This window comes from Balaenoptera ricei, chromosome 5 (genome assembly GCF_028023285.1).
Source record: "Balaenoptera ricei isolate mBalRic1 chromosome 5, mBalRic1.hap2, whole genome shotgun sequence".
Taxonomy (NCBI): Eukaryota; Metazoa; Chordata; class Mammalia; order Artiodactyla; family Balaenopteridae; genus Balaenoptera; species Balaenoptera ricei.
The window spans coordinates 67,089,445-67,116,842 of record NC_082643.1 but is presented as its reverse complement, the minus strand read 5'-3'; the positions used below and the strand labels follow the sequence as shown (position 1 = coordinate 67,116,842).

Genomic DNA, 27,398 nt, shown 5'->3' with positions numbered 1-27,398 from the left:
CTGCTATTTTGTCTCTCAGGATCTCCTCTAGTTTCCGATTAGCACTAGAGCCATGCCGTATGTAAGCAGATCAGTTCACTGGAGCCCTAATTCTAACACCGAGAAAGTAACAGTCCTATTTCTCAGGACTGCATCCTGTTTCCAGGATCCTTCCTGACATACTCTTTGCAATATCCCTCTGAATCCAAAAAGCCCTGCTTCCCAGCCTTGTCCTGCCTCTTGGATAACAGAACTTGAATTCTGATGCCAGACTGCATTGGACTAAAGCAGCATTTTCCAAACTTACTGCCATAAAAAGTCAGGTTCACTCATGAAAAATACAGAATCCCAAGCCCTTCTCCTAGAGGTGCTGGTTCAGGACATCCGAGGAGGGTCTGACAACGTATTTTTAACAAGTACCCTAGATGATCCATCCCTAGGACTTTTTGCCACTTAGGGAAAATGTGAATTAGAGTTTGCTATACCTTCTTAGACCTAGTGATTTGGACTTTTAGTCCCTGTCTAAAGGGGAGGTCAACGCTTTTGTCCCAGTGAATTCCCCCTGGTTCCAACTCCGGCCAGCTCTTAATCCAGCCCTTCTTTCTTCCACATTCGCAGCATGTCTTACAGACAGGGTCACCCAGACCATGGCACTTCTTTTACCCAGAAGGACCTCCCTGACCCATGATTTTGTCACTTGCCTCACAGAGAACCATCTCTACCTAAGAGTTCCTACCCCCACCTGCTGAGCCTCTTGGATTCATTCCCTCGAACAGAATTGCAGGCCCATACCAGAATGGAATTTTCTACATTCCATGGACATGGTGATTTTAATCTCTGCGTCTTCCTGAAAGGGCACCAGCTCTTTATACCCATTAGTTTCTTTTGGCCCTTATTGGCAGCTTCCTCTTTGTTGGACAGCCTATGATGTAAGCAGCCTATTTATGACCATTCTTGCTCTTTAAAACAACATATAAATATGGCATAAACCACACTGTCATGCATATGCCTATATTCCCAAATAATTTTTCCTTGTTGTCTAATGCATACAAAATTAGTCTATAGAGTTTAACCATAAACCCAGCAATTATACTAACCACTTATTTAACACCTTTATTTATGCAAGCCATTTTATAAATACAATAATATATTCAAATTTTTCTTTATACTTATTATCTCCCTGAGAATAGAGCCCATACCCTCAACTTCTTTCTTACTCCACTTATCCTTCAGAGCACTAGAATGCACAGATACACAGTAAGCAATCAACAACTGACTACAACATTAACTAATCAAATAAATGAGAGACTTAAGTTATATCACAACTGAGTGATAGTGAGAACGTTCATCAACCGCAAAGACTAGAATGCCAGAAAATCATTTGTTAGAGGAATTTCACGTATCAACCATGAATGTCAAGGAAGAAGAAAGGTCTGCATTTTTAGCTCTTTGGGCCATCCTAGACATCCAAGAGGGCCAAATATGAATGTACTGGATAAGTGGAAAATAAAATAGAACAAACAAAAACACAACAAAACCCAGACTTCCCCTCCTACCTGAAAATAATGAATGTGAACATTGGTGGAAATCTAGAAAGTGGTGCTTTCCATGTATATGTTGGCATAGATCCAGTGTGGAAGTTGACTTAGGGTTGGTAAAGCTGAGGAATACAAGAAGGAGTTAGTTCTACTGTCCAGGAATTCTTAGATATCATGATAGCCTTCTCTGAAATGCTTCCTTTTAAATCAGTGGCATTCTGAAAAATAGAAAGCTCTAACAGGAAAAGGATGGGATCGATGGGAGTTAATGAGGGAATGGTCGGTCACTCACTAAGCCCTTCAGTACCTCCCAAACTCTGTGCATGGTGCTTTGTTCATGCTATTTCAGTCTGGACAGCAGCTTATACATGAGAAAACCGAAGCTCCTAGGAAGTGAAGTAACTTGTCCCAGGTCATCCAGTGGCAGAGTTAAGATACTAACCAAGGTTGGTCTGACTCCAGAGATAAAGTTCTTTTCCCAACATCAAGTGACCAATTCAAGTCAACAAAAAAGCTATTGAGGACTTGTGTCGGGACCTGTTCTGACATCAGGGGTATTGCATGGAACACAGATTCCCTGCCTTCAAGGAATCTATATTTTAGGGATTCTCAAGTCATCATTCGGGATATTTAAGATATCTTTAAAATGTCTAGAGAGACACTGAGAAAGGAATGATGATGCTATCTGGGTCCTAAATCAACAAGAACCCCATCCAGAGATATTCTGCCGTCATTTCTATAAGGCTCACTAGAACCAGGGCAATTTTTCCTTTATTTCAAAATCAATGAAAGGCAGAGAAGACATACAGGTACTGAATGATATTAGAAAGGGCCTAATTAATGTCTCATAAATGTTAATTTCATGATTCATCTGCAACTACTACTACTCTACAGCACCAAACCGTATTATATAGCCGTAGGTGCCAGGGTCCACTTTGGTAATTATTTGTGTCATATTTAATAAAAGAAGTCATAGTCTCCATTCCACACAGACACTCCATGTAGCTGCAACTGTAATTCCTATTGTGGCCTCCCTTGACCTCAAAACGTCCAAAGGCTTTGGAGAAGAGTTTAGAGTGGCCAAAACTGCAAAGGAAATTAAACTTAGCAAGCCATTTCCAAGAATCTCGAAAGTTTGTTTATATTACTGAGCAATGTAGAATCATTCTTGAATATCAAACAGAAATCTTCCTCTGCATCGATATTTTTTTTTCCTTTTAAGGATAGACTAAAAATCAACTCAGGATTATTGCCTTGAGATTTGGTACCATATTGACCTAAAGATTCAGGGTAAGCATCAACCTTAAAACAATTTTGGGAAAATTTACTTTGACCTCTGTAGTACAAAGAAGTCTTGCATTGGAATGAGAAAATTAGCAATTTTGAGCATGATCTTATATTGCCAACACTTTGACCAAGGCCAATACTGCAGAAAATATTACCATCTTATTCTTGTTTATTCCAGTCCCTTCCCAAATGTCTCCTAAAGAACACTCATAAAAGTGAGCCATCTAGGGATTGAGGGCAACTGGAGGTACCTTTATTCATTTGTAGTTTTTTTTTTTTTCCAATCTAAATGCATTCTTGCCATGCAAAGGAATAATTTAGAGCTTTAAAAGCTGAGGCTCTTACCCTTAGTAAAGTATAAAAGATAAGAATTTCTCTTCTCTGCCTCACCTATACCTACTGGTCAAGGTTCTTCCAATACCCCATCCTCTCTCCAGAAATACACAGAAATGCACACAGACTAGGGACCAAATTCATAACTATAAATGGAAATTACTGAGGGAAAAAGAAACTATGACTAAAAGGAAACATTATTTAGGAAATCATTACTGGAAAATTGCTACGGATTATTGCAAACCTTCCTTTTTTCCTAAAACATTTAATATCATTTCCATAGGTACTCAAAGAACTTACACTCTGGCATTAAAAAGAAAAAAGAAACCTTTCATATATCTAATTATTTCCTTCCATTGATTTTTTAAAAATATTTTTTTAAAAATAAACTTTATCTTTGAAGTAATTTAAGGCACACAAGAAATTATAAAAATAGTAGAGTTCCCATGTACCCTTCACCCAGCTTCCCCAATAATAACATGTTACACAGCCTTAGCACATAGCCAAAGACAGGACATTGATGTTTTTCAATATTATTAACTCACCTTATTATTAACGTGTAGTCCTTATTCGTATCTCACAAATTTTACATACATTTTTTTCTTTTCTTTTTCTGGTCTATTGTTATATGAAGTTTTACCACAGGTGTAGATTCAAGTAACCAACACCTCAATCAGGATATAGAACTGTTCTATAACCACAAAGAAACTCCCCAGTGTTATTCCTTAATTGTCACACCCTTCCCCCAGCACTGGCCCGGGCAAACACCCATCCATTCTCCATTACTGTAACTTTGTCATTTGGAGGCTGTTATAATATATAATCATACAATACATAAGCTTTTGAGATAGGCTTTTTGCGTTTGCCCTTAAGATCCAACCTTTACATTGATTTTTAAAGTTCACTTAAGCAAAACTTAAAATAAAACCCAAAACACCTTGTGATCAGAACTTATCTAAGTTTTTTCCACTTGCACTATTCAGGGAAAAAAAATTCAGAATAATTAGTGTTTTGTTTTTTACAAGAGAGAGAATGATTGCATGTGCAATTTGGAATGAACTGCAGAGCTGCTAATGGCATTACTCTTTGGAGGAGGTTAAGAAGAAACGGCTTTGGCAAGTTGAATCATCTTATTTTGGCCTCCCTAAAACTATAACATTGGGATCACTGGAACCACCAGCATTTTGGTTTATTGCTCAAATAGTTGTTACTGTTTGTGGAGAGCAGACTAAAGTTTTGAAGATAAAATCTGCATTAAGAACAAGTTTAGGGACTTCCCTGGTGGCGCAGTGGTTAAGAATCCGCCTGCCAATGCAGGGGACATGGGTTTGATCCCTGGTCTAGGAAGATCCCACATGAAGTGGAGCAACTAAGCCCACGTGCCACAACTACCGAGGCTGCGCTCTAGAGCCCGCGAGCCACAACTACAGAGCCCGCGTGCCACAACTACGGAGCCCGCGTGCCACAACTACCGAAGGTCATGCGCTCTAGGGCCCACGCTCCACAACAAGAGAAGCCACCGCAATGAGAAGCCTGCACACCGCAACAAAGAGTAGCCCCCGCTCGCTGCAACGAGAGAAAGCCCCGCGTGCAGCAATGAAGACCCAACACAGCCACAAAAAAAAAGAAAAAAAAAGAATGAGTTTAACAGAACCTTGAACTTGATCAAATGCCAATTACTGCACTATTTCTGTATCTGTAATTAGGAATACTATCTAGGAAAAGGAGCAGATTTTCACAACCATTTCTATCATAAACAAAGTGGCACATTTGCAAAGAGTCTATTAAAATATGTTTGTTACTTCTCTCAGAATTTTAAATGCTTGGATTTTAAGACTTTAACGTAAAATCTGCATGAGGCTAAATTTTAATAAGTTGAGTCAATCCTTCATGGCAGAAAAAGCATTTGTGGAGAATACAAAATAATTCAGAAAAGTGGACTTCCTAAAGGGCTCTTTGTAGCATAAAAACTGTTTCAGAAATATGGTAGAAAGTTGTATCCAGGAGCTATTAAATTGGTTTTTAAATATATGTAAATGGGAATGCCCAGCTAAACCACTACAGTAACAATCACACGTCCCTAATGGCTATTCCCGGCTGGCAGCTTTCCATTCCCACAGGCTCCTATAACTACTTCTGTCAGTGTATTTGGCCTTGAGCTTGAACCACCTGCTCTGAGGACACAGAGCTTCTGAGCTCTTCATTCAGTCTTCTGTTGATAGCCTCCCCTCACCTTTCAGACTTCCTATTACAACCTTGGCAATGCTGCCTTGGGCTCCCCTAGGTGGACTCCTGCCTTGAAAGGATTCAGGTTTTATGAGGGAGGAGCCAGGTTTTATGAGGGACCCAGGGGGTCCCTTTGCAGATCCTCAAGCTGTACTACCAGAGGCCAGCAGTCTCTGTCAGGACATACAGACCACCTGATTCCAAGTCCAACTTAAAAATCATAACTTTTCTGCACACGTCCAGGTGTGCAAGAGATGCTATGCACAGTGCAGCTGGACAGCTCTCTTCCTAAGGCATCAGGCCCAGTGATTTAGAAGAGGTCTTCAAAATGGGTTAACTAGTTAGGGGGTTAACCCAGCAGCGGGAATGAGGATCTCATTGGGGGAAGGGGAGTGGAAGATGTACCCAGAGGGCATGGTGTTAGGGATAGCAGCCATTCCAGAAGGCAGGCAGACAACAGGCCACAAAGAGGTACAACAAACCACATCAGGTGGTCATCCCAGCAGGACAGAGCACAGGGCAATGAGGAGCTGGAAGAAGCAAGATGGTGGAGATGCAGCTAGTGGGCAGGGTCGGGAAAGTTTGGAAGCAGATTACCGCGGCAGGGGTAAGGCTTCGGGGAGCACAGAATTGTCCTTGTTACTGGCACTGGAGTACAAATTTAGAGTTGGAGCACAGGTATAAAGTAAGGAAGGGAAAGGAAAGGGCACTGAAATTGATAGGCAGCCGACTAACCTAGGTGCTTTAAGCACATGATCTCATTTAATCCCCGCAACCACCATGCAAAACAGGAATCATTATCCTCATTACACAGGAGAGAAAACTGAGGTTCAAAGAGGCTATCTAGTTTTGCCATAATCACAGAGGTAACATGTGGGGTAGCAGAATTTGAACTCAGGACAGTCTAACTCCAAAGATATTGTTGCTAAATTCACATTCTCATTTATCATATTTATGATTATTTAATGCCAAATCTTTGCAAACACAGCCCCCAATGCATATTTGCCCAAAGCATATTTCTCCTCATGTCATTTGTTTTTTCCTCCTTAAATTATATTGTACCATAAATTAGAGACTTTTAAAATAGTCTGAATTCACTTCCAGTGGCTCTGGGACGGGGAGTAGAGTCAGACCTATCCTGGAATGGTGCTTGAAAACGGCCAAGAGGAAAGCAGGATGCTGGATGAACAAGCCAGACCTAGGCTTCTGAGGGTCCCCAGAGGATACAGCTATTCCAAAAGCAGAGACCAAAACATGAAGAATGGAGCTGGGGTGTGACTGGTGAGCCTAGGCTGAATACAGAAAATTAGACTCCTCCAGTGAACTTTTCTCAGCACTCCACAGGCACACAGTGGAGACAGATGGCTCTAACAGGGGGCTGGCTTCAGCCCTAAGACACTGGGAAGAGGATATGTAAACATATTGATTTGGGGGGCACAAATATTCATTGCAATTTATAACGACATTTTTAAGAGTGCTGAAAATATCATAATGTAAATGGATTTCAAATTTTCCTCCTAAATTTCATCCTTCTATAAAAATACTTCATGTATTTTTATAATATGAATATTTTCAAATAAAGAATAATCAGACATGTATCCTTTCCAGTTTTGATAACAGTCCGCACGGGAAAGTCCAGGCAATGTAATTTTTTAAAATTAAGGACCAAAATTTATTTGGTATTTCAGAGCACCACCTGGTGGATTAGTTAACAATAACAGCCCAGAGCAAAAGTGAATCAAAATGGCTCTGAGGGCTTCCCTGGTAGCGCAGTGGTTGAGAGTCTGCCTGCCAATGTAGGGCACACGGGTTCAAGCCCTGGTCTGGGAAGAACCCACATGCCGCGGAGCAACTAGGCCCGTGAGCCACAATTACTGAGCCTGTGCTCCACAACAAGAGAGGCCGCGATAGTGAGAGGCCCGCACACCACAATGAAGGCTGGCCCCCGCTCGCCACAACTAGAGAAAGCCCTCGCACAGAAATGGAGACCCAACACAGCCATAAATAAATAAATAAATAAATAAATAAATAAATAAATAAATAAATAAAGACTTTCTATTTCACTGTCTTTATTGAAAAAAAAAAAAAAAAAGGCTCTGAAACAACGGGTGATGGAACCCTGAGAGGCTCATCCCTTCTCTTTTTCCTCTCTTTGGCTCTCATTCTTTTCCTCTCTCCTCCTCTCCCTCTTTTCGTTTCCTATCCAATCTCTCCTGCCTCTGTTTACACTTTAAGCTTGTCCTGCCTCTATGAGTACTGCTGAGTCCTCAGAGCCGCTAAGGAGCTCGCTTATGCCTAATTTCATAAAATCTAAGGGGTTTGTAAATTTCAAGTATAAAGGCAAATATATTTGAAGTTGCAAAATTCAGTCTTCTTCCAGAGACTGAATCTTTCTGCTCAAGGATAGGTTTGTGTTTTCCAAGGAGGAGTTTTTGCTCATCTGTTTTACATAGAAACCGTCATCCTGTTAGAACCCCTCTTTCATATTTTATTTGTAAATAATGACTAAAGTTGACTAACTTATAGTGTTTTAGCCAGTTGTCCTGATCTAGCTGCCCACTGACTTTTGAGAAAGTGAAGGTTGGTTTGGAGCAAACGTCTTAAACGTCTCTGATCCCAAATGACCCACTAGTAATATGAATGAGTGGAAGGGGACAAGCAAAGACATTAGGGAGTGATGGAGACTGGGGACCTAGAGACCTCATGACTTGTCCACAGGGGTATACATTATTCTGATCGTGCCAGCTCTTCCTGTTTTTAAAGGGAAGCCAAGGGACTTCCCTGGTGGCCCAGTGGTAAAGAATTCACCTTCCAGTGCAGGGGATGCAGGTTCAATCCCTGGTCAGGGAACTAGGATCCCACATGCCATGGGGCAACTAAGCCAGCGCACCACAACTACTGAGCTCACACGCCTCAACTAGAGAGCCTGCGTGCTGCCAACTACAGCGCCCACGTGCTCTGGAGCTCACACGCCACAACTACAGAGCCCATGCGCCCTGGAGCCTGCGTGCCTCAAGTAGAGAGAGAAAACCCCACACACCACAACTAGAGAGAAGCCTGTGCACCTCAACAAAAGATCCTGCATGCCTCAACAAAGATCCTGCATTCTACAACTAAGACCCGATGCAGCCAAAAATAATTAAATAAATAAATAATAAAAATTAACAGAAAAATAAAGGGAAGCCGAAAAGCTTGATTTTTATGAGAGAATTTACCAAAAAAATGCCTGCAGGCCAGAAGTGGGCCATAGGCCAACCCCTGATTTGAAGTTGTGGGAATTTGGACTTCATTCACTGGATGACAGACTATGAATGAGTAAGCAGTCTGCAGCTAAAACCCAACCCAATCCCTAAACAGATCACTTTTACCATGCCCAAGAACCTCTACCACTTCACAATCAGCAAGTCTGTGTCATTACCCCCTGTTCCTTAACAAAGTCTTAATACAGGATAATGGAGAGTTAAGATGTCCTGGCAGTGGCCTTTTATCTCTGTGACTATCCATGTGCCTTGAAATAATCCAAGGTTCAGATTTCAGCCCCAACTAGAAACAGTTTAGCAGAGCTGGGAAAAGCAGCTGTGGCGCTCATGGGCTTGAAGTTTGCACTGCATTTCCGAACAAATTAATATTCAAGTTTTAAAATATATATATATTTTTCTGCACAAAGTGTAAAGGGTTTTTTTTAATTATGTGTAACACAAAGTTATTTAAGTCAATAAATTTTTAAGGAATTTCACATGTTCTGATTCTTTCCACTGCCAATCACCTTAGTTCCTCCAAATTCATAATCTTCAAGATAAAGTAGCCCTTTCAAAAAGAAGTTATCGTGTGAATCAGCCCACAATTCTTTTAGTTAGGCTTCTTTGATCTCCAATGAAATATGGACACACTTCAAAATTCCCCACCTGTAATCTTTGGGATCCAATCTCCTCAAGCGATTTACTTTAGGACCATGTTTAGGGTCAGGCGATGGATCTGCCTGGTTCTGAATTTGACACCCTCTAAAAATGTATTAGGTTCAAATCATATTCACTCCTAAGCCATCACACCCTAGAACAGTACAGATCATTGGGATATGCCAATACCTAAGATAAAAAGTTTGTTAGGTTTTTCATAGTTTACTTAAGCAAAAAATACCTTAACTCAAATTTGGGCCATCTTGCCTTACAACTAAGCTTCCCCATCCATACACTCTACTGGGGCAATAAGAGGCAACCAATCGCTAATTGACGTAGGAAAGATGCTGACACCATTTACACATTTTAAATTAGCTTCCTTCCTCAGAGTTCTCCGGGAAACAGTGCAACATTTTTTGTTCTTTGTTTTGGCATGGAAATAACTCATAGAGGACACAACCATGATATTTTAAAAACAAGTAGCATGGCAAAAAAGACAAAGGATGTCTGTCTGCTTGGGCTGCCATGACAAATACCATAGACTGGGTGACATGAACAACAGAAACTTATTTCTTCATAGTTCTGGAGGCTAGAAGTCCAAGATCAAGGTGTTGGCTGATTCCGTTCCTGATGAGGACACTCTTCCTGGCTTGCAGACAGCCACCTTCTTGCTGTGTCCTCACGTGGCCTTTCCTCATTGTATGTACGTGGAGAGAGCGCCCTCTGGTGTCTTTTCTTATAAGACACTATTCCTGTCAGATCAGGGCACCATCCTTATGACCTCATTTAACTTTACTTCCTAAGGAACCCCATCTCAAAACACAGCCGTGCTGGATGTTAGGGCTTCAACATACAAATTTGGGGGCGGGGGAGGGACACAAACATTCAGCCCATAACAAAGGAGCTGCACCATACTTCTTTATCATTTGCAGAACTCCTCTTGAAACTAAAATATTGATAATTAAATCATCTCCTTTTTTAAAATTATAAGTTCTAATGCTGGATTCTTTATTTTAGCCAAATTACTTTCAAATCTCTTTACCCTGACCTACGATCTTTTCAAACTCTAATAGGTGTATTTGCTGTTACCTTCAGATATTTGCTAGCCTTTCATAATGTTTCAACTTGGTCTCTGAAATAATCCTTCCTTTATTGCTAAATAATTTCTAGTTTTAGCTTTCCTGGGACTTCAAAAAATAAACTTTATTGTTACTTATAATGTAAACAATAGGTACGACTTTTTTTCAGAATTTGCTTTAGAACTCTGGGAAGGCTTCAATTTATAATTCCTATCAGGAGATTGGACTTAATAACATTCTAGACCTCTCAATTTTATCTTTGTTCTTTGGGAAATGAGCTACCTGACCAAGCAAATCTGGTTTTGAAGAAATAATAACTTGTCATATTTTCAGTTATTTACGATTTTTTAAAATAGAATCCCTTTGAATACTTTTTTGAAAAATTACTGCAAAATGCCCTCAGGTGCTAGACATTAGTCAAAGGTCTTGCTCCTCCCATTTCCCCTCTGTAAGCCATGTCCCGCCTACCCCCTGGCAGCAGCTGATTAATGGACAACTGACCCAAGGCTGGACTGGCCTGATCGGGTTTTTTTTTCTCACAGGAATTTGGAAGAAGGACAGAGAAAGCCTAAGGCAGTAAGATATGAACTCTGGATTTGAACAGACTTGTCAGCCAAGGGCACCATTTGAGAGCAATGCAGATGAGTCACGCCCAGGACAGCAAAGGAAGCCAGCTCTCAGAAAGCAAGAGGAATGAAGCAGGTGCACAGAGCAAAGCAAAGAGAAGCAGCCCTGGCAACCTAGAAACACTTTCTCCACAGTTCCCAGTTCTCATCCTTCTGAGCCTCCACTATAGTTAAGTGGACTTAGAGTGGAGTCAGTTCCTTACGGTCTTAAAATAGAGTATATTAATAGAAAAGTTGAGGTCTAGTTAGGCCAACAGATCAGGAGATGACTGCCATGGAAAGACAGTTCCCAAGAGCAGTGGGCCACAGGAGGAAGCACCGGGGTTGCTCATTAAGAGGAAGGAGAGGGAAACAGTAATCAAGAGCCTTTAATGTGGTTCCCACTGAAAGGGACAGGGGAGACAGAGTCAGTAGGTTTAGGATTGACAAGTTTGAAGAATTTCAGCAAGCTCTGGGGCACAGGAGCTGTCCCTAGTTGTTTGGTGCCTGGCCCTGGGGTCATTAGAACAAGTGTGCAATGGTCCAGAGTGTAAGAGCCTGAGAAAGGAGATGGTTGGTGGCGTGGACTCTGGATTGGTTGGTCTGCATTGCAGAAGTGTGCCCCTGGTGAGAGGGCGCCTCCTGAGGGGGCCAGGGAGGGAATGAGAGAGGCAGGAGGCCAAGAAAAATGACTGAGGCATATTACTGGGTTGCCCAGAACGAGGGATGTCCAGCATATGCATGTAAGGCAGATGTTAAAGCATCAAATGTATAGAAGCTAGAAGCATGGTTAACACACTTATATCCAAACATACTCTAAAATAGGTTCAGGAACTTGTCCAAAGTTGTAGAGCTAATTAGAGGCAACACCAGGACTAAAAAGCCCAGTTCCTTGCTAACATGCCACACTAGTTCTATTGTACCTCCACAAACCTCCCGCTGGTCCGGGGACTCCAGTCTCTTTGTAGGATAATATGGGGCGTAGGACTCAGACTCCACAATAGCAAAAGCAAAACCCCATGAAAAGGATTTTTTTGATCCTTCTTGGAAGGGAAAATATCACTTTTGGAAGCAAACTCTCAAGCTACAATAGTGCTGTTCCCTTCGAGCAATAACACAGAGAATTCACACCTACCCAGAATATCAATGGCTAATTTTTCACTTACCTGTCATTTAGAATTGATATTACATATCATGGTATGGTTAATCTTTTGCAAAGATACATAGCGGTTTTCCTATTTCTAAGATGCTATTAAGACTCTGATCTGAATATGCGACTGTGGGATCAGTAGCCCTTACCTCAAGATTGATAGGTGAAGCCTCTCTTGAAAATGCCCATTCACCTTGATTCTCCCTACCTTGACTTCTGAATTTGGTGTAGTTAGACACATTTTGTTCCTTATTATCTACTCTCATTTTCCCATTGTCTGTGCTACACATTTTGAGACTTTACATAGTACCTTATTGGTGCACTGATTGAATGACACATTTTTGCGGCTTGTCTCTTTTTAGATTACAAACTTCCTATTGACAAAAGTATCCTGTGTCTCTTGTTCTTTCCTTTCTCTGAGCCATTATTCCCATGTAAAAGTCCAGGCTGTAAGGAGGCATGAGCATAAATGAGCTATAAGAATACTGCTGTAACAAAACCAAAAATAAATGAAATAAGAAACCAATTGAGCTGCTTTTAAGCTTCGTAGCTCTCAGTTGCTTGGTGATTATTATTGTTGATTTTAAAAATGTTTCCACTACTTGTCTTGTCTTAATTCATGCACTTATTCATAGGTAATGTAACATACAGCTGGTCTGATATCAGTTGTGGGAAACGTATAAATCATATGTAAATTAAAAGCATGAAAATGTATTTACCTCATTGGGTGCATTGGTGTCATGAAATCTTAAAATGAACAGTATTCTAAAGAACACACACACACAAATATGCTACTGGTTTCTGACAGATGACTGCACTGCCTGATTTGGTGGTGTTCCAGGAATAGACAAAGCAGTAGAAGAGAATAAGGGATCCAGAAATAGATACAAACTCATATGGTTTATAGAACTGTTTTAGTATTTTTACCTATGCTATTCATTCATTCAATCATTCATTTACTCAACAAATATTTATTGAACATGTGTCAAGCACTGTCCTAGGTATCCTGATTAAAACAAAGATCCAAAAAACGAATTCTGCCTTATTTTTTTAATCTATAGCATAGAGAACTGTACCATTATGTCCATTTTATATATGAAAAAAACTGAGGGTAAAAGGTATATTTACTTGCCCAAAGGCACATAACTAAGAAGTGATAACATGGGGATTCAGATCCAGGTCTGTGTGTCTTCAAGGCCCATGTATTTTTCAATACCCCTTGCTGCCTTCCACCACAGTAAACATTTATAGGAGATTGCCCTGAATTTCAAGTCAAAAATATCAGATGAATCTGTTAATGACTTTCCTTTAAAATTGTACGAATTGTCTACAGGAAATGCATGCCTTAAAAAGCTGCAAGTTTCTTGATATTGTTCTTGTACTCTCTGTGCAAGAATACAATAAAAATCCTAAAAACGAAAATAAAAAAGAATAAGTCTTTCTCCCTCTCTCCACACACACATACTACACACACACACATATACAAACACACACAAAACTATACACACACACACACATATGAAGCAACCTTGTAAAGTCATCTGCTCTATCTTCCTCCAGTCAAGCCACAAGACTTGAATTTTTTTTAAATCTCATATACCTCCCCTGGGGTGCAGATTTCTTAAAAAAAAAAATTCATCATTTATTTCATGAAATAAATTTCAATGGCAGTAATATTTTTAAAGTGTTTCCACTTTCACTTAAAAATAAATGCACGATAGTTTCAGGTAGCCTTAATTTTTCTAAAGTAAATTTGTTAAAATAAACTTCTCCTTAATTTTTAAATTGCATAGTTTTTATGATATAAACTGTAGTGACATTATTAATTGCTTCAAACAAGCTAATCTATGTCATAGATGATATTTTTCCACAAAGTGCATAATACTACATAAAAAGATAATGGAGTACAAATGTATAAAATAATTTTTAAGACAATAATCAGTTTTATCATATCCCCTAACACTAATATAAAAAATATATAAAATCTGTGCAGTGAAGGTAAGGAAATACACTGTATTGCATTTTCTGCACACTGGGATGTGTACATGCCAGTTAAAAACCAAACTCCCACTAAAGACCAAAGCACAAGATATGGAGAAAAATAAAAAATACAACAATGAATAAAAAGGCATCTTTCTATTCTGTTCAAACTGAAACCAAGGATAGGATTGTTCCTCTGCTTTTTTCCTAAGCGTTTCAAACTTGGTTACTGATAGCAGCATTTGCATTTCACAACTGAGCACTAATTTCCAGAAATATCTGAAGATGTTCAGGGTTTATCTGTGTATCATTCAGGCTAGGCTAGGCTATTCTGCAGGATCAAACAACCTGAAAACTCTCAGCAATTTAAAACAACCTTTATTTCTCACTCATGTGCATATCCATCCTGGGTCAGCAATTGGCTTTGCTTGCTCAGTGAATCACAAGGGTACCCAAGCTGACAGAGGCTCCATCCTAACGAAGACAGAGGCAGGGAAGAGAGAACATGGAGAACCATGGGCTGGGTCTTTAAGCTTCTGCCCAGAAATGACATATATATCACTTCCAGTCACAGGTTATTGGCCAAAGCAAGTCACATGACCAAGCCTGATAGCAACAGGGTGGGGATGAACAGTCCTTCCACAGAGAGACATTGAACGTTTACAAATAATAGTCTTCTGCAAGCTCAAAAAGTACCCTATACCTAGGATTATAGTTCATGAAATAGGCTATCTACATCATCTCATTTGATCCTGATAACAGCCCTTGGTGATACAAGGTACAGGAAAGTGGGAATATGCTGCAGAGCATTTCAGCTGAATGAACTCAACAGTGTGCACTGCTTCTGCTATTTCTGGTCTTCCGCGTCAGCCAATCAGACTGGCACAAGGGGAGGGACCAAGCCAGACCAAGGCCCCTTCCAAGCTGCTCTCATGCCCACCAGCTTCATCCATTCCAGTTCCCGCCTTCTGAGTGCTCCCAATTCCTTGTCCTCGCGAATAATCCCAGGAGTGGAGTGGGTGGGGCCAGAGGGGAGGTGAGTGACAGGACAGGGCTGTAGTGGGACCCAAGGAAGTCCCCGCCCCTGCCCCAGGGTAGTGAAGCCTGGTCATCAGATCTGAGGACATGGAGCTGTGCCAGCGTGCAGCTGCGTCCCTGAAGAGCGATAGAAATATTCATAATGAGAAGGCAGGGTGTCTGCTCCAGGTGTACCTTGTTGGATTAATGTTAATAAATAACATAATGGCATAGGTAATAAGGTAGGTGAATTCCCAGTTGATACAACTCAGCCAGGGCTCTTAGGGGTGTTAGGCCCTTTGGTGTCCAGAAGGGGCCCAGGGTGCCCCACAGATTGTTCCTGACCCAGATGTCAACAAGCTCACTGCTTCTGCCACAATCATCACCTCGGGTCACCACAGTCACAGCACCTTTCCCTCCCAGAGTGGCTGAAAAGCAGGCAGTAGCAGCTTGCAGACTGAGTCCCTTTGTTCCCTGCTGGGCTGCTGCCACTCCTGGACCCCAGGTGCTGTATGTACTGCATTCCCTGGAGGGGGTGTAGTAAGAGGGGTTTGTAGGCTGTAGTGGGTCCTGGTGCTTCTCACCTGGACTCTGCAGCCCCCTGCTTGGGGCAGAATCACACAGCGGTTAAGCACACGGTGCTACCATCAGACAGACCTGAGCTCAAATCTGATTCTATCACTTGAATGTCCTCTGAAAACTCTTTGCTCCTCTATTAACTCATCTTTAAAATGGAAATGACACTAATAGAGCTGCTGAGGGTTATTACAGGGGTTAAATGAGTTCAGTTGTAAAGCATTTGTCATAATAGCTGACCTGCAGAAAGCCCTCACTTATGTTAGCTACTGCTGTTACGTTAATCACAATCGTGATAAAATGTGCCTTTCAGCTGTGCAGAAGGACACACACACATGCACACACACACCTCCCCCATTTTGGGCCTGGGGCCACCAAGCACTGCTGTAAAGCTGCCCTTTTTCTCCACCAGGAAAATGGTTCCTGCCTGCTCTCCCTACACCTGCTGAATAAGAAAATAGCATGCCTTGTCTCCCAGGTCCCAAACTCCTCTCTTGGAAGCAAAAAGTACCATGCCTTGAATTCCCCCTCCACTGGTCCCTTTCATCCATGAACCTGTTGCTGAAGTGCCTCCTGGGTCAACCCCCAACCCCAACCTGCACTTTATATTGGGTCCTTCCATCTTTGCAAACCCTGCACCCCCAGAGTCACAGGATACCCCACAAGCTGCCTGGGATGCACTTGGCAAATTAACACCCAACTGACCATCGAATATGTTGTAATGTGAATAAAGAAAATAAACGAGCTCACAAATGCTTAAAAAATGACATCTATTAAATGCAGAAGTTCACAAAATCCAAATCATCTCAACTCCCAAATTCTAAAGTTCCATTAAATTTGGTTTTTCCTCATAGTGTTCTGCCTGTTATCCATTATTCCTATTGAGCAAATGTATAGCAAATTAATTTGTTTTTCATCTTTTGGCAGGTTTCACAGTATTAGAGGAAAATAAAAGTGTTCTGTGATTTGATGGTGAATCTGAAAGGCTTTCAGATTTATCCTCAAGTCAATGAAGGCTCTAAGGGAATAGATCATCAAAAATAAAATAAAATTTAAGGGCTAAAAACAGTGAAGAAAGAAAAGGAATAGCTGTCATGTCACTGGAATCCTCTGGAAAACAAACTAGTGCTAAATCTACGTGTAAATTTATAGCATAGTGTAATGTAGTACAAACAGCCCTAGAACGGGAAGGAATCGGTTGTGTTCAAGTAACAGGGAAAAGGCCCCGTATGGCTGGAGCATTGTGGGCGAGGAGGTAACTGGTGTGAGATGTCAGAGGATGGTGTGGTAAACTGAAATATTAGACCCAATCTATCTCTCTCTCCCTCTCTCTCTCATGTGCACGCACACACAAACACACACACACGTGCCCATGCCTTTTGCCATGTCACTTAGCAACTCCTCTCACAAAAGAGGAAGTATTTCCCTACCCCTGGACTTCAGGTTTGCCATGACACTTTCTTTGGTCGATGGGATGTCAGCAGATAGGACACAAGAATTGGGCTCGGGTGCGTAGGCAGCCCTCTTGCGCTCTGCTACCGCCCACTGGTGACTGATGCCAAGAGGAGAATGAGAGACACCTGGAGCAGACTGGCCCCGAGCAAACCTGCAGCGTGAAGCAGGGCTTCCCAGTCTGCAGAGCCCAGGTCAGCCAGCACCCCCAGCCCTCCCCGCCAACCTGCAGGCACGTGGGCAAACTAGCTGACATCAGCAGATCCAGGAGAACGAGAGATGTTTTAAGCCAGAGTTTTTAGGGTGGTTTGCTTCTCAGTATCACTGAGGCAATATCCAACCAGTCCCGATCTTGTGGGGCTCTGTATGCCAGAATAAGAGTGCTGGTTTTATTCCTGGGAGAGGTTTTTAAAGTCGGTCACATTATCTGATTAACAATGAAGGTATCATAAAACTACTGCAGCAATCCAGGCAAGAGAAGCTTGGACTAAAGCGAGAAGATTGAAGGTGAAGAGAAGCAGATGGAAACAAGAAGCTTTGTGGTTTGGAGGAGCAGAGAAACAAAGTGGGAGTTGGGGGTCTAGGGAAATGTGAAGAGAAGGGAAGGGTCTATTGGTTCAAGATGAAATTACTAGAGCAAGTCCGCCTGCTGAAGGGAAGGGCTGACATGTGAAGAACAGCTAAGGCAGACACAGCCTGTCCTATGCACGTCACTAAATTCACCTTACATCTGCATAAAAACTCTGCAAAGTAGGGCTTCCCTGGTGGCGCAGTGGTTGAGAATCTGCCTGCCAATGCAGGGGACACGGGTTCGAGCCCTGGTCTGGGAAGATCCCACATGCCACGGAGCAACTGGGCCCGTGAGCCACAATTACTGAGCCTGCGCGTCTGGAGCCTGTGAGCCTGTGCTCCGCAACAAGAGAGGCCGCGATGGTGAGAGGCCCGCGCACCGCGATGAGGAGTGGTCCCCACTTGCCGCAACTAGAGAAAGCCCTCGCACAGAAACGAAGACTCAACACAGTCATAAATAAATAAATAAATAAAATTTAAAAAATTAAAAATAATAATAATAAAAAAAAATTTTTTTTTAAATCTTTTAAAAAAAAAAAAAAAAACTCTGCAAAGTAGATATCACTAACACTGCATCTCACAGATGGGGCAACTGAGGCACAGGAAAGTTACATAATTTTCCTAAATGCACCTAGGAGGTGGCAGAGACGAGATTTGCCTGCATACTTGGCCACCAAGGCAAGCGATTACCACTGGAGTCCAGACCCCAAGACATGAATGAGAGGGGATATGGGACTGTCAACAAAGAATATTGCCCGCCTTTCCAGTCCTACAAGGGTCAAGTCATTGGCCACTGCAGTCGCTGACCTACAAGGACACCCTGAGAGGAATTCAGGATGAAGCATTCTGTGTTTTGGATATATGGGCCCCTCGATAGTTAAAATGCATATCTAAGGGAGAATTTCAGTGAGCCCAGACTCTTGCATTTCCCATACATAGAAAAGCACTAACTTCATTAACTAAGATATCTGATCCTCGTGGCTAGCAGTAACCTTTCGCCAAGATGTATGCTTGACTACATGTATTTCCCAGCCTGGAAAATTCATATATACAGCCTGGTTCCTCCCCTACCTCTTCAGAACAGTTCCTCAGAGCTACTGAGAGGCTGTCTCCTGGGCTATAGTCCTCAGCAAGTTCCCAAATAAAACTGAAACTCATAGCTCTCACTACGACAGGACCAGGGCACAACAGCAGGCTGGTGTTCAATATGCTCAGGAATGTCCAACATGGGGAATATAATCAATAATATTATAATAACCTTGTATGGTGACAGATGGTAACTAGACTTATCATGGTGATCATTTTGTAATGTATAAAAATATTGAATTACTATGTTGTATACCTGAAACTAATATAATATTGTAAGCCAATTAGACTTCAATTAAAAATTTTTTTAAATAAAAAATACGCTCAGGAGAGCTTCATCCACAGTAACAGGAGTGAACTGAAGACTGTGGTTACAGGTAGAGAGAAGCTGTTTGATGGAACCATGACAGAATGATAAGGGGGTTCCTGCTTTATTATTTATCTGATTAAGCAGTATAAAAGGCAAATCATCGGATCAATGCAAGTGGGGAGCAGAATTCAGGAGCAGGAAATAATTGAAATAGTCACTTTAGGGAAAGCGAAAGCTCATATATCAAGGAAATAAAGTAGAATTATGGTGCAGTGGCCAAGAATTTAAAGAGAGGCTGGCTAACATTATTTATTTAGTTTCAAGTTTAAGAGAGGGAGGGAGACAAGAAAGGGTACAGATATTTGCTGGGGTGTGATCACAGTGACAGAACAAAGAATCTAAGCTGGACATGGAGGGAACCAACAATAGGAGCAGAAGAATGATAGCAAAAGAAAAACAAAGTGAAAGAAAGGTCAATGGAGTAAAGGTCCAAATGACCTAAAGTGTGAGGACCAGAAGAGGCAAGCTGGAAGCACAGAAGACAGTGGTCAAGAGATGAATGCCCGCAGTAAAGGGCTGGGAGGTAGTCCAGCTACTGGCGACAGAAAGGTCAAAGTTAGGACTGTAGGAGTGACAGAGGGGGAGAGGATCAAAGAAGCGAGGTGCTGGATGCAAATCTCCAAGAACAATGCCAGGCACTAGTGACAGGAAGACAGTGAAGCAGTCTGGTCAGCAGTGAACGGGGAGGACCTAGGGGCTGTAGATAACAGCAACAGAGATGGGAAGTAAAGTCTGAAGGCACAAAATTCACAGGAGCTGGGTGTTCTAAGGAAGATAGAAGAGATACGGTCTGGAAGCTGCAATGGGGTGCTAGGAGGACACTCACCTCAAGCTCAAGGGCCTGTGGTACTTGCACTGGGACTATTAATAATAATAATAACATAATCATAATAGAACAATGATAATAAGCCACGTCCACTGAAGAGGGCTGCAGGGGAAGTGATGTCCATAGGAAGCACCCGGGCTTCGATTAGGTCAGGCAGATGGTAAGGGCCCTCAGAGCACCAGTTTGCCCTGGCAGTCCATCAGTTCAAATGGCACAGGGAGGAGTTTTGGGAGGTTGGAGAACAGCGGGAAGTTAGGTCAGATGAGTGGAGGTGGTGAGCGGTAGCAGAGGGCACAGACAATGTGGAAGCCTTGGAGGGGTGTGGGCTTCAGGTGGGATGTGAGGCTGAGGGGATCAGTTCTGATGAGCCCTTGGGGAGGCTGGGCGTCCAGGCCAAGCTGAACAACGCGGGGCCACTGGGCAACAGTCCTCTCCTGCTGACCTTGACAGTGTGGTGGCCTGTGCAAGAAGCCAGGGGGTGAGGGCCTCCTTCACCTGTCTGTACACAGGGAGGGGCTGGCAGTGCAGGCACAACAGAACAGAAAGAAAGAACCAGGAAATTAATTAATCACAGTTCTGGTTCTATTGTTCAACAAAGAATAATCATTTACCTGCTTAAGTAGGACAGTTATTAAAGGTATTATTTATTAGAAAGAATTGAATCAGTGTGGTTCTTGCTGTGAATTGTGAAACTACAAAATTCCAAGCATGCTTTTGAAATAAACTTATGGTCTCAACCACACTTGTAACACTAATGATTTGGCAAACCTATAATTAAAACACACAACTGATTTACTTAGATGGAATAAGCACAAACAAGATCCTTCTTCAGAGTTCTCTGCTGCTGTGAACGTTGATTAGAATCATCAGAACAGAAAGTATTCAGACTTGATTCTGCTGAAAAATGCATTGTGACACTGGCAGGCATTCAATTGTTATTTATGACAGATAATCTTGCTATATTGCTTTGTTTCTAAATACAATATTTCATAATTCAAATGTCCATGAATGAATGGCTAGTTGATAAAATTCTAATTTTCTACATAATATACCATACAATATACCTATTAAAAACGGAGTACATCTTGGGCTTCCCTGGTGGCGCAGGGATTAAGAATCTGCCTGCCAATGCAGGGGACAAGGGTTCGAGCCCTGGTCCGGGAAGATCCCACATGTCGCGGAGCAACTAAGCCCATGTGCCACAACTACTGAGCCAGTCCTCTAGAACCAGAGAGCCACAACTACTGAGCCTGCATGCCACAACTACTGAAGCCCGCGCACCTAGAGCCCACGCTCTGCAACAAGAGAAGCCACCGCAATGAGAAGTCCGTGCACCACAACAAAGAGTAGCCCCCGCTCACCGCAACTAGAGAGAGCCCGTGCGCAGCAACAAAGACCCAATGCAGCCAAAAATAAATAAATAAAATAAATTTATAAAAATGAAGTACATCTATATATGCCAATAAAGGAGAAAAAAGGAAGATATATCATACAACATACAGAATGTATGTGTGTGTGTGGAGAAAGAGAGCATGCACACGTGAAAAAGAGAGTTATATATGATGGATCATTTTTAGGTGTTACTTCTTGAGCGTAGAAACACTGGATTTCCATTTTGAAGTTTCTACAGTTTTTACATCTTTTTTAGTGTCCAGTTGTAGCACAGAGGAATGAGGGATAAATAAATAAGGTTCTATTTATCATGGCCAGCAGAGAATCTCAAAGATCAATCAAAAGGTATTAACATTCCTTGGATGAATCCTGTTTGTCCTTTAAGCTTGTCTGAAAACTCACTGTTGCACTGACTAGTGTATCTCTACAGCTCCTTCATTTCCTGCTGTTCAAGTAAACTGCATTTGCAGCAGGGTGTCCTGTGTCCAAACTGATTGTGATCTACAGAACTGACGACCTAGTGATCCTGGCAGAAATCTATCAGCCTGAGTTGGTAATCAAAGGGGATCATTCTTTGACTGAAGAATCAGTTCTTTTCCGGGTTAGCAGGGGTGCCTGGAGGAAGGAAGACAAGGAGATGGATGGATGGATGGAATAGGATGGAGTCTTCCCCTTCACCGTCCAAGGCCTTGGTCTGAACCGTGATGGAGAGAAGGTTTAACCATGAAACTGAAGGCCCTGGAGAAGAAGCCCACCCCATCCAGCAACAGACCAAAAGATTATAGTATAGAATTGGCTCTGTGACCAGAAACATTCCCAGGGCAGCAGAAGCAGCTCAGTGAGGAGACAAGAGCAAAAGAACTTGAGTGCATAAGTTCCGGAACACAAGCAGATACCACCTTGGGGATGCCTGAAATATGGAGGGATATTTAAGGAAAGGATAAAATGGTGGCCAAGACTTACTATGATCTGGACAACAATAGGACTACATGTGCACTCAAGGCCTACATGGGGCTCACGTGTGCACTATCAAACACGGTATCAGAAGTTAGTCAGTCTGTCCAAGAGTCAGGGTCCATAGCTTCTGCTCTGATGGGGGGTGGACAGGGGAGTAGATTATATATTCCTTACTTCCATGGTTTTGGTCCCTTAAAAAAACTGTGGCCTATAGGATTACATTTGAATTTAGGTCATAACTTTTTTAGCCTGTTGCTGAAGACTGCCAAAATACTTGGTTTCTCTTTTTAATCTCAAATTCCTCTGTGCTAATATCATAAAAATTCATGGAATTTTCAATTTACCTTTGAGTTCTGATCTGATTTTTTAGGACACATCTCCACTTGAGATTGTGATGAAAACTGTCCTCTTTGAACACTTAATCAAACACTAATCACATAAGATTCGTTCTTCAAAGAAGAGCCCCATGAACTCAGAATCTTTGAAAACGTACTTGATTTTCAGTTAAATCACTGAGTATATCTAAGTAAGAATAGCAGGGTTAAGAAGAAAACCATGGAGGTCCAGTGCATTTACACAGGCCTCCATTCAGGTACTGGGCTGTACTTTTAGCAAAGCTAAGTCTTTAATTTAAGTATGTGCCATAGACTTTATTGGAAAGGACATAAATAATGGAACTGGAGCCTGGAAAATGGCAAGCTGGCTCAAACTCTTGGAGCATCATTCGTTAGATCCAGCTGCAAAAGCTAGAAGTTTTAAAAAATGCATGTAGGATTTCTTTCTCAGCATTAACACATCACTACTTTAAATGTCAGTTCTGACTGAGAAATTCCTCTCTGCAGGTGCTTTTTACCCCTGTAAACTCAGCAAGCTGCCAGGGCCTCAGAAGACTAAACAAAATGCTATCTTAAAAATTCATTATAGTATCTGCTCCCTTTCCAAGACATAAAATGTGCTCTATAATTTGCTCTTCTGAATCCCCAGGGACCTTAATCGCCAAGGCCCCGTGTGCCTGTATGACTCCATCGCTCGTCTATTATTAATATACTGGACAGTTCATAAAAACGCATCACACCCAAAAGTCCTAAAATGGGAAGTGAAAATGCCACTAGCCAGCACATTAATTTTCCAGAGGTAAGCAATATCATAAATGATGACAAAGGTGATATCAATGCACTAGATTCCCACACGGGAAGTGTGAAGGGTTAAACTCTATAGTTTGCATTTACCAACAGATGGTTGCAAACGGATGATGAAGTCCAGGGGCGTGAAGTCACTGTTAGAAGTCCATGAACAAAAGAAATTCAGTTCTCTCCAGCTATGAAAGATAATGTAAAATTGTCAGGAATATAATATAGAAGTATAAAATTTAAGTAGGCATTATTTTGAAAATATAAAGACATCTGGACAAAGGCCCAGACTTAGTACATAAGGCGGCTGCTTACCCCATCACATTTCAAAGACTCTCATAAAAATGGCACATAAATCCAAGATGGTTATAACTCAAGTAGGTCCAGTCAGGACATTACCGTCTAGAAAGGGCCCACAGGAAAAAGGAGGAGACTGGCCAGAAGCAGGGAAACTGACCCAGTCTCAGGGCAAAGTGGGATCCCTGAGAAAGTGATGAAAGAGTGAAAAATGGGTATTTCTGATATTTTCAAACCAAATCCTTGCAGTCTAGGTCATGATGAAGAACCAAATCTTCTTTCCCTGAAAGCTTGGGTCTGAATTCAGTTCAAAGCACTTCCTTAAAATTTAGTCAATAGGCAAACACAGTAGAAATGGATTCAATGGATGAAGGAATAGAAAGGCCTAACCAGGGCTTCCCTGGTGGTGCAGTGGTTAGGAGTCCGCCTGCCAATGCAGGGGACACGGGTTCGAGCCCTGGTCCAGGAAGATCCCACATGCTGTGGAGTGGCTAGGCCCGTGCGCCACAACTACTGAGCACACGCGCCCAGGGCCCATGCTCTGCAGCAAGGGGGGCCACCGCAATGGGAAGCCCGTGCACCACAACGGGGAGTGGCCCCCCGCTCGCCACAACTGGAGAAAGCCCATGTGCAGCAACGGGGACCGAACGCAGCCAAAAATATAATTAATTAATTAATTTTTTTAAAAAAACCTCATGGATTATGTAAGGATAATGTTTCTGTCCTAAAGAAATCCAGCACTTTTTTGAATGCAGTGATAAGTGGAGGGAGAGAACAATATGATTAGACAGAGATACAAGAAGAGTCCTAGAACTCTTAGAGTTTGGCTGGCAATCATAACCCATTACGGATGAGATCAGAGTTAAGCAAAGATAAGAGATGGAATAAATTAAGAGTCTGATCTGACTATAGCTCAATCTTGATGATGTTAGCATATGTGATGAGGGAATGTGTCACTCAGAACAGTAATCAGCCTAGAACCAGAAGGAAAGAGGGCATAGAAAGGAAAGCGTGGTAAGGACCCATCACTGGCCAGACACGACTTGGGGGGATAAATCGGTTCACTCTCCATGTGCTCTCAGCTATGGGGTTTGGATTATACCAGGCATCTCCCTGGTCTGGATAAAACATCCCTCGAGACCACCTACATAACTTCACTTCAATTTTGTCTTCACTTTAGTATCTCTTTGACTATGAATTCAGCCCCTCAGGTACCCTGATGCAGAAAGGATTCATAGAATGATAAAAATGAATATTTTTGTGGCTGGAAACAGATATTCTCAAAATTAATAAATCAACATTTGGATTTACACCATTCTCTTATACATTAACATGAGTCTGTCTTCTCTTATATCAGGAGGTATTTCACAAGGCACTGGCATATAAACTTCTGGAACTACAAATCTAACATCAGACCCACACGACAGGAATTTCACCACCCCGTGGGGCATCTTAGCAGCCCCTTAAGTGGCTTTACCCTCTCATGTTACAAAAAAAGAAACATGTAAGAATACATGATCCACTTAATATCCTGTGAACTTAGCACTAGATGATGGTGAATCAGAAATCAACTCTACAAATCAATAACCGATATCAACCCCATTAGATTGTACAAGAATAGACACCATATCTATTCTGTTTGTTTTGGGCCCTAATGCAGTGCTTGACATATATTAGGGCCCGAGAAATATTTTTGAATAAATAAAATTTTAAGAAAGGAAAAAGTAAGATAAGGAAAAAAAGAGAAAGAATTCAGGTTCTTTCCAGAAGATTAAGCTGACTGTTAGGCCAAGTGCTTTCCATCCTTTTGAGTAGTTATTCACAAATATTTTCGGAGGACAGAGAAAACTGTGAAAACAGATCAGTCATGCAACTGGACTACTCATTACAACACAAGGCTGTGAAGATGCAAGTTGTTCCTGCTTTAATATAAACACAAACTGAGGTTATTTAAAAACCATTTCCTACGTATTATCCAGCTTGAAGAAAAGAGACATCTGAAAGTCCACTGTATTTGTCTAGTACTTGACTCAGGTATAAATAGCCTACAGTGATGAGTTACGACCAAAAAATATGATTGACAGAAAAATAAAGAGAGAATAACAACCTGTACGTTGTCCTTATGTCATCTGAGGAAACAGAGAGAGATAAGCCATAGCAGGTAATTCAGGAAGCTCATATGTTTGTCATGGAGACTCAGCAGGACTTTGCACACACTCTAGACACTGCTTTGTCATATTATGCTGGGTTGAAACATTATGAACTCCCTAACATTGAAGCTACTCCTACACTGTTAAAAGGTTGGAGTTTAAGGTCCAAGCAGGGACTTCCCTGGTGGCGCAGTGGTTAAGAATCTGCCTGCCAATGCAGGGGACACGGGTTCAAGCCCTGGTCCGGGAAGATCCCACATGTCGTGGAGCAACTAAGCCCATGTGTCACAACTACTGAGCCAGTGCTCTAGAGCCTGCAAGCCACAACTACTGAGCCCATGTGCCACAACTATTGAAGCCCGCGTGCCCTAGAGCCCATGTTCCACAACAATAGAAGCCACCGCAATGAGAAGCCCGCGCACCGCAACTAAGAGTAGCCCCCGCTCGCCGCAACTAGAGAAAGCCCGCACGCAGAAACGAAGACCCAACGCAGCCAAAAATAAATAAATAAATAAAATTTTTTTTAAAAAAACGGTCCAAGCAAAAGATCTATTAAAATCTAGTGAGGGGCTTCCCTGGTGGCGCAGCGGTTGAGAATCCGCCTGCCAATGCAGGGGACACGGGTTCGAGCCCTGGTCTGGGAAGATCCCACATGCCGCGGAGCAACTGGGCCCGTGAGCCACAACTACTGAGCCTGCGCGTCTGGAGCCTGTGCTCCGCAACAAGAGAGGCCGCGATAGTGAGAGGCCCGCGCACCGCGATGAAGAGTGGCCCACGCTCGCCACAACTAGAGAAAGCCCTCGCACAGAAACGAAGACAGCCAAAAAAAAGAATAAATAAATAAATTAATTAATTAAAAAAAAAAATCTAGTGAGGACACTGTGTTAAGTGAAAAGCACCAGACACAAAAGAACTAATATTGTATGATTCCACTTATATAAGGTAACTAGAATAGTCAAATCATAGAGACAGAAAGCAGAAGAGAGGTTATGAGGGCCCAGGGGAAGGAGGAATGAGAGTTCTTGTTTAATGGGTACAGAGTTTCATTGGGGAATGATGAAAAAGTCATGGAGATGGATGGTGGTGATGGTTGCATAACAATGTGAACGTACTTAATGCCACTGAGCTGTACACTTAAAAATGGTTAAAATGGTAAGTTTTGTATAAGTATATCCTACCACAATAAAAACAAAAAAAAATCTAGTGAGGAATTAGTCACTCACTAGACTCAGAAGGCACAATCTGAATGGAGCGAAACCAGCAACTCAGACAGTGTAACTTCTTCTTCCCGCTCACAGGGCTGGGATAGTGAAATGTCCTGAGAATTAATTTTTCATTAAGACCCCTGAGCAGACATAGCTAGAATGCCCCTCCCACCCCAGATGTAAATGAGTCTAAGAACTTAATAGCCATCGTTATCATTTACTGATGACCTGCCATGAGCCAGCGCTCCCTCTACACAAGGCATTTCATTAGAATGTAATTCAAGACCCTTGGGTTCC

At 42.0% G+C, this 27,398-nt stretch overlaps 1 protein-coding gene across 5 annotated transcripts in view; it reads right to left on the bottom strand.

Moving 5' to 3' along the window:
- The window catches only part of NMU (neuromedin U), a 187,831-nt gene that overhangs the window by 128,132 nt on the left and 32,301 nt on the right, over window positions 1-27,398 (bottom strand). The window contains exon 1 of one of the 5 annotated variants that reach the window (XM_059924096.1): window positions 23,549-23,577. The exons of the other annotated variants lie outside the window; for them this stretch is intronic. The gene's annotated coding sequence lies outside the window, so the exon portion shown is untranslated. Of the gene's footprint in view, window positions 1-23,548; window positions 23,578-27,398 lie in introns of those variants that run through there. 5 annotated transcript variants of the gene reach the window in all.